The sequence below is a fragment of the Rhea americana genome, unplaced genomic scaffold, assembly GCF_003343005.1.
Source record: "Rhea americana isolate MKP2758 unplaced genomic scaffold, rheAme1 scaffold_55, whole genome shotgun sequence".
NCBI classification, from domain to species: domain Eukaryota; kingdom Metazoa; phylum Chordata; class Aves; order Rheiformes; family Rheidae; genus Rhea; species Rhea americana.
In genome coordinates this window covers 2,985,038-2,999,020 of record NW_028186701.1, presented here as the reverse complement: position 1 = coordinate 2,999,020, position 13,983 = coordinate 2,985,038, and the positions used below count along the sequence as shown (strand labels likewise).

General features: G+C 35.4%; 1 long non-coding RNA gene across 1 annotated transcript; it reads right to left on the bottom strand.

Moving 5' to 3' along the window:
- Window positions 1-5,129: 5,129 nt before the first annotated feature.
- Window positions 5,130-13,293, bottom strand: LOC146587990 (uncharacterized). Its single transcript, XR_014897527.1, has 3 exons — window positions 13,205-13,293; window positions 11,374-11,561; window positions 5,130-10,158 (listed from the first exon to the last, which is right to left on the bottom strand). It is a non-coding gene; the product is annotated as an uncharacterized LOC146587990 (long non-coding RNA).
- Between the last annotated feature and the right edge of the window lie 690 nt (window positions 13,294-13,983).

The following is a 13,983-nucleotide window of genomic DNA, read 5'->3' as shown; positions in this document are numbered from 1 at the left end:
CAGATCCCTCTTTTTTCCTTCTGTTAATTATTTTTAAGCAGCTGTGTCAGATTTCATATAATCCACATTTCTGATTGTTGTGTGCATGCATACACATGTACATCCACACACAAAAACATAAAGTAAGAACAAAGGTTAAAAATTTCAGGGAGAAAAATATATCCCTAATTTGGAATGAAATGCATATCAATGTAAGAGACTGTGCTGGTAACATACTGAAGCTGTCATTAATGAGAAGATGATTTAACTATTAAATTAGCTTCACGAACCCTTTACACAAAGTTTGAAATAGAATAGTGTATCATCAATGTTAATATTGCATTAGTTTAATTCTTTGCTAATGGATTAATTCAACGTATGACAAAAGAAGCATTTAACTGTCCAGTTTTGTTTGCCTTAAGTCTATATAAACTTGAAATACAGTCTCCTTGACAAATGAGGTTACTAGAAACTAAATGGAAAATCTTATTTGCCACCACAGTGGTGACATGAAGAATTGCAGCCTTTAGCTCAGGGCTACTAAGCTCTTAATAATGAGAGAAAGGTACTCCATCTTCACCTATAGCCACAATTACAATGAACAAAAATAGCTGCCAAGGCTTCTACAAAAAATATTCATGACAATGTGAAAAATATTGATTTTAAAAGCCAAGAAATGAAATATCTTCTAAAGTGTTCCATTCAATCTAGCTATTATTCTCCAAAAGAAACTGAGGAGACTGTAAAGCTTTTTACAGAAATCCTACATTAAAAATAAATCCTCCCAGAAACAGTATAAAGAGGCAGTCCTAAACTGTCCATAAATTAGTGTGGTTCTTGAGTGATCAGGCCACGTGCAAGATGTGCACTCTGACTTGGATTATGCTCGAACATTACACAATGACCCATTCTTTGCTTCGCCCCTCTTTTTCCTTTTTTTCCTTGTCCTAAATATAAATTGAGAGAAATGACTATAAACCCCCTAATATGTGATAGTACAGCATATTGCAGTGCTCAGTGTGTCACGCAATGGCATCGTATGCTGATTCTGAGCCATTATGGTCATTGCATGTTGGATTTGCAACGTGCTTCTGAGCCACTATATCTGTCAGATGAAAAGGCAAAGTGCAACASTCTGAGTCTTCATGCATTTCTCCTGAAGAGAACATTTCTTTCCATCCTTCCTGCATTAGCACAGTATGTCTGTGTTTGATGTGCAAACACAGAAAAGAACAGCTTAATTCTAAATAGAATACTGCTTTTATTGTAAAGTGAGAAAAGTAATAATCAGGGAAAACGTACTATCTGATCTCAGATGTTCTAAATCCTTTTTTGTTACCTGACCATATCTTTTCAAGTTTATCTTTGATAGTAGCTAGAATTTTGAAAGGTATTTAGGTACCTCATTTCTCCTGAAATTGCTGGAAAATAATAAATACCTTTAACAAACTAACCCGATGTAGTTTCAGTACCTAAGCCTTCATTTTGAAAGGGGCTTATCAGCCAACTGTTAAAAGCATTTCAGTTGGGAGTGTAAAGATGTGGACAGGTACCCTAACGAGATTTTGAAAGTGACTARCTCCCACTGAAATCAATCTCGCCTAAGTCCCTTTGGCTTTCAGTAGGATTAATGATCCTATGCAAGTAAAATTCTTTTGGACTTCTGTAGTTTCCAGAATCTTACTCAGTGCTCCCCAGGTTACAGAGCTGTTATTTTAGTGTACAGATTTTAGCCTGCTGGATGGATGTCATTCTTTGATATCTTATTGCCCACATTAGCCAAAACTATAGTTTCAGTCATCTCCAAGTTGTTCATGTGCTTGAGTCTAATTGAGTCAGGGCTCAGCTCTCAAGAAAACAGTTGCTGCATGCGGCTTCGTGTCCTAGCCAAGAGCTCACAGGTTAGAAAACAAAGACTCRGATTCAAGTTTTAAACCTCATTTAATACATGCTAATAGAAGCACACACGTTATTTTTCCCTTGAATATCATCTTCATGTATTTGATTCAAAAATTGGAAGTGACAAAAAATACATGAGGCATATTAATGTTAAAGCAGTGTTTGTTATTGGCTTCCTTCAAATAACTCTAGAAGAAGGCTTTAGGTCTGCTCTTTTTCTCAGGCAAATACACAACAGGAGCTAAACTTTGACCAAAAAAAAGTTTCCTACACAAGACTTGTATAGAAGAAAGACCTGGAGTATAAGGAAGATATAAGTGGCACACATGCTATGTAGAGCAGTTTTGCCAAGGGATGGATTTCATTCTTATTGAATATTACTAAAAAACCTCTGAAATATATCTATTGCAGTCAAATGATTTTTMTATTAATTCCATTAATGTATGAATATGTTTCAGGGCAAAGCTATGGGCAGATGCTTTAGAGATCCTAAGAAGTTAATGGACCTTAACTTTGACTGTAATCAAATACTGTAGCTCCACTGGACGCAGTATCGTTATAGTGCTTTGTACCACTGCAGATCTGGCTCTAGGCTCCTGCCTTAAATGCATGATACAATGTCAGGAATCGAACTGCTGGAAGCAGAAACCTACATCTTGCATTTTTTATTCAGGATGTAAGATGTACAGCCTTCACCCTGTGTCATCTTTTGAACTCTTCAGGTTATGTGGCATGAACATTCATAAGGGTTATAGAAGTTTGTTTTCAGATAATTGATCTTTCTTTGAGATTGAGCCCAAATCCTATTCCCGTTGAACTTAATGAACATTTATAGCATTACATTTTCAGAATTTTACATACAATCTTCCAAATCTTGGAATTTTATTGGATTCTTTGAAGCTCTCAATCCTCTGATTACTTGTTAGTCTCAACTTATATTTATAAAGAGCATATTTTAATTTTTTATTTTATCCCTAAAGACCTGAATCTCTAAAAACAAATCTAAATAATTCCTAAAAAAAAAAAAAAAGAAAAAAAAGGAATACAACCCCCTAACSCTCATGATTTTAAACTGAACTCAGGATTTCAGAAGCTTAATTCATGGTTTTGCAATTATTTGGGATTGGTATTCTCATTCAGATAGATCCACTGATATGACAAATAGCATATTGAATATAACTACATCAGGAAAACTCAGAAAGTATTGCCTCCTGACTGCACAGTCATAATTCACAGGGTCTCCTGATGTGTGTGAGTGTGTGTGCGGGAGATTTTTCTTTTTAAGAAAGTTGGAAGGGTCTTTCATACTTCTCACCTAGCAGTTGTCTCTGCTGTCTCAGTAATGTGTAGGAAAATAAGAATATCAGTTTGATGAATATTCACGCTTGATGAATAGCTTTAACATTTCCACAGCTGGACTCTGACTGAGCAATCACAGCAGCAGTCAGGAAGCAATATATGTGAAATTAAGCTATTTTCAGGCTATATTTTTTAAACCAAATAGCTAGCCAAATGCTGATAGCTAAGGATCAAATTCTGTAGCCTTCAGTAAGTAGAATACTGCATGAGCACACACATGTAGATACCAGATTATTTTGCATACAGTGGTTCTGCTTATATAAACAAGGATGTTCTTGTCAAAAGCATTATGTGACATTTGTAAACAGCATCATTAGACACTTGTAAATAAGAGGTTTTCCATGTCAATGGCACATCAATGTCTACATGCAGGAAAATGGATATGTTTTCATCTGGTTACATTTTTCAAAATACATGAGTTATATGAACTGAATTGACTGTTTTCCATTTGGMGTGTTGCACTAGACAAAAAAGTTGGTTTTATTCTTTTCTTTCTATCTGAAAAGAACAACTGCTTCTTATACAATAAACAAACAAAKAGTAAATAAGCAAACAAATGGGACTGATCTCTTGAAAGTCATGTTAAAAATGAATGTATTAACCAGTCAACAGATCAAGGTCTATCTGAAATTATTTATACTAATAGAAAAAATTCCAGACATTGTAAGAGATAAAAWTATCAAATTAAAAAGACAGAAGAGAGATGGACAAGAATAAAGGATAATTTGTTTTGGAATAATCTTTATTTCAGTGGCATTTTCATCTATAATTAAAGCAAAGTCATTACCTTACTCTGTGCCTCCTGTACTTCTTCATCTGGGAAAGGGCATACTGGCACAACAGCAAGGGCAGAGTTCATTGAAGGGAATTAGTGTCATGAGTGTCATTAATTAAAKATCAAGGTTTAAGTCCCTTATATTGTCTGAAATTGACAGTAAAATGTTTAGGAAAGAASTTACTTTTTATGGTACCAGTCTTGCTTTTTTTCTAAGTATCAAAATTTGCTTAGTAAAGAAAATTCTTGTAWTTTTTTCAAGAGATTCAAATACAGACAACATTCCATTATTACAGGGCATGTTGCTTTTCTTATTGTGGGATTTATGCGTCTTTAAATTATTCTATTTTTCAATAGCTTATTACTTTAACAAACTTTAAGAGCTGGGGCAGTCATTTTCCTGGTGAACTGTATCTCAGAGTGAATATTCTTCAGAATATTTCAACAATAGAAAAAAAATGTATCAGATTTTATTTCTTAGGATGGGGGGGGGGGAAAGAGATATTAGTTTACCTATGTGGAAAAAAAAAATCTGGAGACTTTCTGTTGAAAAAGTTCAGGGATTTGAAATTAAGCAAGGAAATGGTCTTCACAACAACCTATCAATATTTTGCCATGCTGCAAGCCTTTGAGGAACTTCTTTTCATACATACACAAAATAACTTTCATAGAAYTTATTTCTCTATTTTTGTTTCCAGTTTTAATAATGCCCAGTTCATGCTTTAAAAGTAGGTATGAAAACTTCTATAGAGAATATAGCAAGAAAATAGTGACTGGGTAGAAATTCCATTCAAAATGGAGTTCATAAGACTATAGTGTCCTTGGGATTAAAGAAGTAAAATCTTTAGTTAGCACTTTAAAATCACATACTTTATTGAGTATTATAGTAAGTGTACAAGTAGATAATGTTAGGTGTGAACAGACAACTCCTGTGCCTACACGAGTGATTTGAAAACAAACAAGAAAATAATATTCATTTTTTTCCTATTTCAAATACAGTCTCAATTAGCTATTTTAATTGGAGAAAATAATGACATTACTTCATCCATAGCAATGCATCCTGGGTGTTTTAATAGGATACACAATTAAAATGTTTTAAATTAATTACATTTTAATTAAGAAATTATAACTTCAGAAGGGAAAGTTAGATTTTTTTACACTGAAAAAAARGAAAGAAACAGAACAAAAATCATGATATCCACCAGTTGCAGAAGGAATGAAAGGCTATTGTTCCTGACTTAAGTTAAAAAAAAAACAATAAAAACAGTAAAAAGCTAATATTCAATTTCAAGTCAATACAGCTTTTATGAGTAAGGCCGAAAGTGCAAAAGTGAAAAACTCAGTGGGCAGAGATGCAGAAGAATGATACAGGACTGAATGATTCTCGAATATCCCAATAGCCTTACCCAATTAACTCAAACGATAGACAGTTTCAAGCTCTTACGGTAAAATAGYGAAAGAGAAAAAGCTTTCATCATGCTGTGTCCATGCCTGTCAAACATGTTCTACTGTAAGGCAGGCGTGCAGTTTGTCTCTGCTGTGTACCTTGTTCGAGATGGGAGTATTCACATGAATTCCCTCCTGTGTAATTTTCAGATTGATGCTTTCTTTAGAAGAAAAAAAAAATTAAAAATATCCCAACTGAATGTTATCCCAGCAGACTGTGAGGGAAATTATACATGAGAAAGTCTCTATTATCTGAAATGGAGGCACAATCCTATCTTGCTTTCCATGCAGATTCTTATGCCCCCTTTTTATTATTGTCTTTCTCCTAATGCAACTTTTACTTCAGTCCAACCACTTTGCTATTCATTTCAGAAACTGCATTTGATGTCACTTAGAAAACATAGGACAGCAGCAAGATACAGACACCAAGAGCTTATATCCAGCACTTTGTGATCTTATTATTTAGGTCACATTGTTTCCAATGCGCCTGCAATTGCCCAATGAACTGATCTGGTGAGTTGGTACATGCTGAAGACTTTAGAGAGTAAATCAAACAAAACAAATTTTATTTCTGAAGAAAAAAGCTGACATTCTAAATATAACTCTGAGACCTTTCCTATGGGTAGCCTTACAAATAATTCTCTTTCAGTTTTCTTTTTGTTGATATTGTTACCATTTTAGCCAGGAGGATTTAATTGAAGAATAAGCTATCAAGTTGTAGGGAGATGAAGAATGAAGGTCACAGCCTTTCTATTTTATCTCTATGTCACTCTTAGCCTCAAACTAGCTCCTGGGATAATGCTTATTTCTCCAAAAATTTCTTTCAACTGATCTTCCATACACTGCCTGTATAATGAGAAGTGTTCAAGAGCATGTAAGCGTCTAATATACATGCACAGGAACTTCTTCAAGTGAGAAGAAGCTATCTGCTGCTGCCTTTAGGCTCACTGCAGACACAAGGAGCCCTGAAGTATAGATTCTCAAAGAGATAATTTACCACCTTTTTATTGAAGCCTTAAGAGATTATTAAATGCCTAGTATATAGCTTTGGTAAATAGCACAGTGGCCAGGTTGGAGTAGGAAGGATGTAGGTTGCCACACAAGAAAAATATACCTGTACTTCTCAGGGACTGCACTGAACATCATAGAAAATGAAAGATGCTAGGAAGGTTGAAGGTCCTTAAGACGCCAAAAAGTCTCAGGTCATGTGAACTCTAAAGCATCAAAAGAACAGATGGGAATATAGGAGTATAGGAATTTCTTTAATTTGAAGTCTAGAAAAAKGTCTCACATATTTTAGCTCTAAAAGCTGCAGTGCCTTCCACATGTTATCCTAGAATRTGTAACTACACTGCAGAATAATTTATGATTTGCACATTACAAACTTACACTGTGGGCACAAAGCTTAACAAATGTAAAGTTATAAACAGATTCTGGCAGCCTGTTAGCAAGTTTTGCATGTAGACAAACAAAAGAGATGGCTAGAGACCTAAAATGCCTGCACATGTCACTATTTTTAGCAAATAAAAAGCACTGCTTAGATCTTTCTGAAACTGCTAGTTAAGTACCAGTAAACAAGCAAGGATCTGTAACCTCTATTTTGCACATTCTTTTTGTGACTGTTTCTCAGGCTCTCCATTTCACTTATCTTAATATAAAAAAATAGGTATTGTAACTATCCCGTGGTGACCGGGCTCCATAATGGTCTAAGATTTTGAAATTTAGCATGTAGTCATACTCAGGCTTGCTGAAAATTGCTTGTTGCTGTACCTACCTTTAGTGTGAAAATTATCAACGACAGTCTGATTTCAGAGATTCTCTGTAATTTGTTTCCACACTACTACTTCATTAACTCAACAGTCACTCCTATACTTCAATTCAATTCTGTCTTTGCTAGGGCTAACCAAACATGGTAACATATATAGGCATTCTGACTCATTTTCTTTGCCTGTACAGTTCTTGCATTTCTAGTTTATTTTTTACCAGCATAGAAGTCTCCTGTCCATTTTCTGCCTATGGGAAGATTACCAGAAAATCCCATAAAATATATATAATCTTTTTTTTTCCAGTATTCTCAACMCATTTTTATATGATTGCTTCTAACTATATTCTACAGATTCTTCATAGAATGGCCTCAGTATAATAGGTGACTCTTAGCTATTCCTTTTTTTTTTTTTTTTGAATTAAGAGTAAAAAAAGTAATTCAAACATAGAATTACCTTGCCAAAGTATTAAAATCCTTCTGAGACACAGACAGATTCATAACTGCATTTAGATTCTTAAAATCACAGAATTTCCCTTGGCATGCTTTTCTTCAGACCCGACAATATATTTCACACGTAGAACATATAAAATGCCCTTTTCTCATGGAAATCAAGATTAAAACTGTTAGTGGGTTAGTAAAATAACTTTCCTGATCTGGATGGACACAGAACAGCACTTACAGGTATTTCACTGAATTCGGGTCCCTAATAACCAAGATTTCTGATTTTTTCTAACAAGCAGTTTCTGGTCTCTGTTTAAAAGTGTTATGAAAATGTGCAACTAGATTCATGAACATTGTGTCACTTGAGATGCTGTCTCTAAGACATTTCTGAAGTTTACACAGCCTCGGAAAATTATTTTATTACAATGAAACTTGACTATAAGGATCTCTAAAATCTGTCCAAACAGCACTTATTGAATGATGACAGTTCTTGTGTTTTGAAGAAGAAAAAAAAATAATAATACAGATTTTGCATGGCTGCTAGTCTCATTTTTATGTACGACTGCTTGTTTATGCCTTCAGAGTTTGATTCAGGGCAATCTTCCACTTGGGAGTATTTGCAAGATTGTAAGGTGTAGTAAAATGACTGGCCTTATTCCTAATTTCATAGAGTTTTAGGCCAGAGAGGCCATCTATTCTGATCTCCTGAAAATCAGAGGCCATTACATCTTTTTTCTAGATATTCTTATAGTAAACCCAAACATTTAGCATGGAGTGTGTTGCTCCTCAGACAATACTTTTGCAGGGATTTGGGCAAGTGAGAAATGCTTAAATGAGCCTAGCCACCAATAATCTATTATTTTCATAAAATCTGATGGAGTTTTTGAGTAGTCACATTTAACTGGGACAGTTCCCTTGGACACAGAGACTATTTTTGCTTGTTTGTTTGTTTTGTATTTTTGTTTCCAGTGCATATTGGGTAGATGTGGTTGGAACAAWTCATCCTAATCCTGAGTGATGTGAAGCATCTGGTAAAAGATGCCATTTAACATCCAGTCTTTACATTTACCCACTTAGAAGTGTTAGGTTTAGCGACATTCGCGGAACTACTTGTAGAAACTGTAAAATTTGGAGGCCACTARTTTAAGAGGTTAGTCTTATTTATTTCTGATGGAACCGTACTGAACAACATATCAGGACTTCAGAGAAATGTTCCCATAATGAATTGAGTGTGCGGTAGCCAAATCTGGGTCTAACACTTCAGGCAAGGGATTAACATATCGCGTGGAATTGATGTGATTACAGAAAAGGGTGGCTGCTGAAGTGTTTCATGCTCTCTCCCCATTTATATCAACAATCATATATGCTAAACACACACRCATGCTTTTCTCAAAACATGCATGTGACTATTATTAATTATTTGTATTACAGTAGTGCCTACAGGCCTTAACCAAAATTAAAGCTCCGTTGTGTGATTTGCAGGATGGAGCAGTTGGAGACGGTCTCTGGCCTGCAAACTCCCAGGCTAAATAGACAAGGCAAAAGAGAAGCAATTTGATGTCCCCAAGCTAGGAAGGGCAGAACTGTCAGTGGAAAAAGACCTTTCTAAGCAGCCCTAATATTCATCCAGCCTTTACCCACTTTTACATATAGTAGGCCCAAAAACAAAACAAAATTAAAAAAAAAAAAATTAAGGGCAGAACAAAACAAATACAAGAACATACCATTTGTCATGCTTTGTTTTTCAGTGTCACACTGGCAAATGTGCTGTATCCATTAACCTTTCTGCAAAGAGCAGAAGGTAAGCTAGTTAACATTTGACAGCTTTATGGAGTCTATTGACTTCTAATGAAAAATTCACCAATACAAGACATTTTCTGTATATCTGCTTACTTCATACAGTTTATCACTGAAGCAGCTATTAAAATCTTCATGTTTTACCTTCTGAGCTTCCCATATTCCTTAACAAACAAAAGCAGACATTGTCCTGATGATTTATTTACTACATGAGCTTCAATTTGTTCACTTAAGGTTCACTCCATGCTAGAGATGACTTTCAAGTAGTTAGCTAACAGCATATGCTGTACAAAGCACAGGTATTTTGTTGTTTGGTCCTATTTGGTAGTTGACTGGGCTTCTCTCAGATGGCTGAATGCAACAAATGTTTTTTTGCATAAAAAGGTTAATGGGTACAACGTGTCCTTCTTGCACCTTGGAGAACATCCAGCATCTTCCCAAAATTACAGGAAGATTAAAAGCAGTGATGATATCACTGAATGTGTGAGAATGCAGGTGCTGTAATGATAACTTAGTGGCAGAATCCTGAAGGGGAGAGAGTTGAGAGCAATTCCCGTTCCATGGTATAATCAATCATTGGACAGTCTCACTAGCATATAATTAATACACTGGGTATCACACGGCAATTTTCATTTTTTCAGAAAGTTTAGCTGTAGTTTCAAGGTATAGCAGTAGTCCTAGCGTTTACCTGATATACCTACAATAAAGAAAAAAAAAGAAAGAAAATAACAGTATTAATAACCAAAGAAATAAAAGAATATACAATTTAGGTAAAGTACTTTTGTTTTACTCTTAGTTTCAAGTGTGTACATGGGTTTTCTTGCTTTATACTGCACAGTTAATTATTTTAAGTCCAAAGAAAGGGATAAAAGTGATAAGCAGTAGATATTATTTTGCACTATGATAGCTCACAGAGTTCTGCACAAGAAACCTTAAGCAGTTGAGAAGTATCCAAGATGAGTACAAGAAGTTGTGTGTAGGAGAAAAGCAAGGTGAAGGACAGAGAAAGAACAGATTCCACATATTCTCAGAAGTTGCAGAAGAAGAAATTTATGGTGTGGCTGATCTACCTGGAAACATCTGTGTTTCAATTTGTGTCCATTGCCTCTTGTCTTATCACTTGGCACCACTAAAAAGAGTCCAGCCCCATCCTCTTGACATCCTCCCTTCAGATATTTGTAGACATTGATAAGATCACCTCTCAGTCTTCTCTTCCCCAGGCTGAAGAGGCCCAGCTCTCGCRGCCRTTCCTCATAGGGCAGATGCTCCAGCCCTCTGATCACCTTCGTAGCCCTAYGCTGGACTCTCTCCCGTAGCTCCATGTCTCTCTTGGCCATGAATTGGACACAGTACTCGAAATGAGGCCTCCCCAGGGCTGAGTAGAGGGGCAGGATCACCTCCCTCCACCTTCCAAACACACTTCCTAATGCACCCCAGGAGACCATTGGCCTTCTTGGCTACAAGGACACTTTGCCAGTTCATGGTTAACTTGTTGTCCACCAGGACTCCCAGGTCCTTCTCCACAATACTCATATATAGTAAACTGCAATACATATTATTCTAGTTCTAACGATTATTAATGTATATTATTTTCTGTATTATCCGATACTAAATCCCTGCTTAGGAGAGTTAAATCTCAACACCAGATCTGCAGCAGTATTTGCTAAAGACAATTGCTCACCTCTCTGGCGAGAAGGATGATGAGATGCTTATTATTCTTCCCTTGGCTTCCTCTGAACTGGGCACCCACTGCTAAAGAGTGCTGCAGCATGTCTTTGCAGCAAGATGAGGAACAACAAGACAGCTGTATTTTCTCTTATTCAGCACTCTAACCCAAATTGCTGCCCAAGATTTAAAATATCTTTATGTCCAACAACAGCACAGAAAGAAAGGTAATAATGTAGAAATTTACCTTACTGGTGCAGTAGTGAGGGCAAAGGGCACAGCTCTTGGTAAACAAAACTATCCTGTATGCTGCTCTTGTATAGAGGAGCAAGCTCCCCAAAAAAGCAAGGGACCATCACACACCTCATCATTTGTTCCGCATGTAAGGAGTTTCTTTGTCCATTTTGTTTTTGATAATATATCCAAGACACATGTCTATATGAATTAGAAAAAAAAAAAAAAACAAAAAACAAACAAAAATATGCACCCCCCAGCACATCTAAAACTCCACTAAAGAGAAACTCTACAATAGAGGAAGAAACAWAAAACATGAAAAATATTGTTTAATGAGCTCATAAGTCATTCTTGTAATATTTATGATTGTAATGTATACATATATGTATATAAATATAATCAAACAGTGTAGGGCAGAACACAGTTCTGGACCTCATTCCACAAGACATGTGGACCCTAGAGAAAAAAAAAATCTAATAAAATGTAAAAGGATTTTCCACTTTACTCTTTTTGAAGGCTTACATAATTTAATCATATTGAGCAAGCCAATCAATCCCTTTTATATGTGTACACTTTGTGGTATTTGAAATACACAAATAAAACCCCATTATTTACATAATAACTCTGAAGTATCCAATATATCAAAGATAGATGCATCTTGATTTTTGTGTGCTTATTYGACACAAAATACTTCTGTGTGGGTTAGTAGATATTTAAGAATTGCATAGAGAACACTTTAATTTTAAAGCTACCTTTGTTTCTTCATTCTCTTACATCAGATATTTTCCTCCATACATTACATAACTTCTGTATAAATCTATTGCTTTGTTACAGTCACTAACAACTTTAAAATATTTTCACCCCACTTAAATGAGCTCAATAAATATGTAAAAATGCTGACAAGAGTAAATAGAAACCAGTTAATGAAAGATTAAAAAAGCCTTGTGAAGCTGCTGTCAAACAATATTCCCTCATGCCTTCTATCGTTGCAAAGCACTATCATTGCAAACGGAAGTGCTAATATAAAGACGCTTAGTATGATAGGTTTCCCAGCATCCTGAATCTCTGTCTCCGTTCCTCAGTGAAGCTATAGCACTCAAAGCTGCTCATTCGCTATATGTGGTACATAGGCCCGCAAGATACCCATGTACTGAATACAGTATACATGCTACAAGATGTATAAGATGAACCTACAATCGGTATTTTTTCTGTTTTAGCGTAAATATGTAATATACATCTTTCTCAGATATATCTTTAAGTAATTTGGCTTTAAAGCCGAAATTCTTAATCATTTGTCAGCGAACAAAATGACTACCCTTGCAGAATATTACTGTGTAGATCAAAATACATCAGATATCTCTGTCTTGCAAAGGGAAATAGAACAACTCTCCATTACTWGTGTTTATCATAAATTAATTAAATACTAGCTCATAATGCGTGTCTGGGACAGTCTGGACAGAGAATAGGCATAACGATCTGATGCTTTACAGGGCTGAGGAGAACACCCTTGACAAAACTTTTACAGTCTGTTGGAAGCATGTTGCTTTGTCAAACATGAATATATTTTGCAGTAACAACTTGACAAARCTTTCAAGGAAAGGTTTCTGAAAAAGAAAGGTGGTCTGTTTCTCTCTCTGCTATAAATGGTTCAMTCACTTTCACAGGTTCACTTATTTTCTCTCCTTTTGACACATAAAACTCTAAACTTAAATTGAAAATAATCTCATTTTGCATACAAAATAGTTGAAAAAAAAATCTTTCTTGTTTCTATGTGTAACAAAAAGAATTGTTGAGCTAACACAAGGAGATACAATAGAGAAGTGTCCTTCTCCAGCACGAGTTACCTTGTGCCTGTTTGCCTTTCACGATTCCAAAGGAATAGAAGAAAAAGGAGAATGAAGGTCTGCTCTTTCTCTTCTGGATGTGCAAGACTTTAGCCTAAAATATGATGAAAAAATGGGAAAGCAAACACAATCTCTTTGGACTATAGAAGCAAAAAAAAAAAAAAAACCCTACTTGCTTTAAAAAGAAGTAAGCTGAATTCTACTCTAATTATGTTCTCTAATTCTATTTTTGTTTTTATTGTCAGTATATTTTTATTTTCTTGTCTGTTCAACTTGGGCAATTGAAGATCACTTATTAAGCAATTTTACTTACTACTAAAATTCAAATTCAGGACATTTACTTACTCATGCTATCTCCTAAGATTTAAGAAAACACCCTGATACAGGTTTGAAAAGTGACTTTGACCTAGCTTCCCTCTGTTCCTTGTATACTTTTAACTGCACAATTTYGAACATTTGAATCAGCAAAACGACAGTCGTAGGCATTATCATTGTGTTCTTTACAGAATTACACATGCAGGAGTTTTTAGAGTTGTTGTGGTGGGTTCAACCCTTTTTTTGGTGAGGAAAATATTTATACCAGCTGAGGAGAACTCTGCTTCAGGTCACAAATAATAGCACAAGACTTCTATCAAATAACACAAAGGACAAGCTGAATAGTAGGACAGGCTTTCAACTCTAACTTGGAATTGAGTTAGTCAGGTTACAAATGGTGCCTCCTTCTTGGGCCTTTTCTTTCTGTAGCAGATATTCTCGTGGAGCACTCAGCTTAAATTCAC